This window comes from Mchenga conophoros, unplaced genomic scaffold (assembly GCF_057382185.1).
Source record: "Mchenga conophoros isolate Kocher_MC1m ecotype Shallow Benthic unplaced genomic scaffold, M_conophoros_male_GT1.1 unmapped_scaffold_10, whole genome shotgun sequence".
Classification (NCBI taxonomy): domain Eukaryota; kingdom Metazoa; phylum Chordata; class Actinopteri; order Cichliformes; family Cichlidae; genus Mchenga; species Mchenga conophoros.
The window spans coordinates 1,005,981-1,008,480 of NW_028182337.1; positions in this window are offsets into that span (position 1 = coordinate 1,005,981).

A 2,500-nucleotide genomic window follows, 5' to 3' on the forward strand; every position below is an offset into this window, starting at 1 on the left:
CGGGGACCCACATTACCCCCCCCCCCCCTTCCCCCTGCAGTTACCCTGTACCACATGTCTAGCATGGACCTTGACTTCCAGCAGGCCCCGTGGACCCACATTACCCCCCCTGCAGTTACCCTGTGCCACATATCTAGCATGGACCTGGACCTCCAGCAGGCCCTGGGGACCCACATACTCCCCTGCTCTACTCCCCCACTAGCTTTCCTTTCTTGCAGTTACGCTCCAGCGCATATCCAGCATGGACCTTGACCTCCAGCAGGCCCCGTGAACCCACATTACCCCCCCCCCCCCCCCCCTCCTGCAGTTAACCCTGTACCACATATCTAGCACGGACCTTGACCTCCAGCAGGCCCCGGGGACCCACATTACCCCCCCCCCCCTTCCCCCTGCAGTTACCCTGTACCACATGTCTAGCATGGACCTTGACTTCCAGCAGGCCCCGTGGACCCACATTACCCCCCCCCTGCAGTTACCCTGTGCCACATATCTAGCATGGACCTGGACCTCCAGCAGGCCCTGGGGACCCACATACTCCCCTGCTCTACTCCCCCACTAGCTTTCCTTTCTTGCAGTTACGCTCCAGCGCATATCCAGCATGGACCTTGACCTCCAGCAGGCCCCGTGAACCCACATTACCCCCCCCCCGCAGTTAACCCTGTACCACGTATCTAGCACGGACCTTGACCTCCAGCAGGCCCCGGGGACCAACATACTCCTCTGCTCTACTCCCCCACTAGCTTTCCTTCTCCCGCAGTTACCCTCCACCACAAATCCAGCATGGCCCTTGCCCTCCAGCAGGCCCCGAGGACCCACATACTCCTCCGCTCTAATCCCCCATGAGCGTTCCTTCTCCTGCAGTTACCCTCCACTGCATATCCAGCATGGCCCTTGACCTCCAGCATGCCCCGGGGACGCACATCCTCCCCTGCTCTAGTCCCCCACTAGCTTACCTTTCTTGTAGTTACGCTCCAGCGCATATCCAGCATGGACCTTGACCTCCAGCAGGCCCCGTGGACCCACACTTAAGCCCCCTCCCACTGACAAAGCAAAACACCACTGGCAAAATCCTCGTGCCCCTGGTACTCCAGAATGTAAATTCAAACATGCCCCTGGTACACTGCGCAGAAACACTTTGCCACACACACGCACGCACTGCTTGTGCCTATGGTACGACAACTTTTCTCGTACCTATGGTACGACAACTTTTCTCGTGCCTATGGTACGACAACTTTTCTCGTGCCTATGGTACAACAACTTTTCGCCGTGCCCCTGGTACACCGCTCAGTAGCACTTTGCCACACAAACTCTCCTCGTGCCTATGGTACGACAACTTTTCTCGTGCCTATGGTACAACAACTTTCCTCCGTGCCCCTGGTACGACAGCTTTTCTCGTGCCTATGGTACAACAACTTTTCTCGTGCCTATGGTACAACAACTTTCCTCCGTGCCCCTGGTACGACAGCTTTTCTCGTGCCTATGGTACAACAACTTTTCTCGTGCCTATGGTACAACAACCTTTCGCCGTGCCCCTGGTACACCGCTCAGTAGCACTTTGCCACACAAACTCTCCTCGTGCCTATGGTACGACAACTTTTCTCGTGCCTATGGTACAACAACTTTCCTCCGTGCCCCTGGTACGACAGCTTTTCTCGTGCCTATGGTACAACAACTTTTCTCGTGCCTATGGTACAACAACTTTCCTCCGTGCCCCTGGTACGACAGCTTTTCTCGTGCCTATGGTACAACAACTTTTCTCGTGCCTATGGTACAACAACCTTTCGCCGTGCCCCTGGTACACCGCTCAGTAGCACTTTGCCACACAAACTCTCCTCGTGCCTATGGTACGACAACTTTTCTCGTGCCTATGGTACAACAACTTTCCTCCGTGCCCCTGGTACGACAGCTTTTCTCGTGCCTATGGTACAACAACTTTTCTCGTGCCTATGGTACAACAACTTTTCGCCGTGCCCCTGGTACACCGCTCAGTAGCACTTTGCCACACACACACCTCGTACCTATGGTACGACAACTTTTCTCGTGCCTATGGTACGACAACTTTTCTCGTGCCTATGGTACAACAACCTTTCCCCGTGCCCCTGGTACACTGCGCAGAAACTCTTTGCCACACACACACACCACTCGTGCCTATGGTACGACAACAGGCCCCGGGGACCTACATCGCACCTTGCTCTTGCCTCCCTTACAGCTGAAAAAGGTCCATGCCTGTGCCCTGGCCCTGCTGAAATTCCCTCTCCATTTAGCCGAGGCAGTGAGTCGGCCTCCTGTCTCCCTTTACGGTCGAAAAAGATGTGCTCCTGGGCGCGCTGGCCCTGCTGCTACTCACATCGGGCATGGACCTGGACCTCCAGCAGGCCCCGGGGACCTACATCGCACATTGCTCTTCCCTCCCTTACAGCTGAAAAAGGTCCATGCTTGTGCCCTGGCCCTTCTGAAATTCCCTCTCCATTTAGCCGAGGCAGAGAGTCGGCCTCCTGTC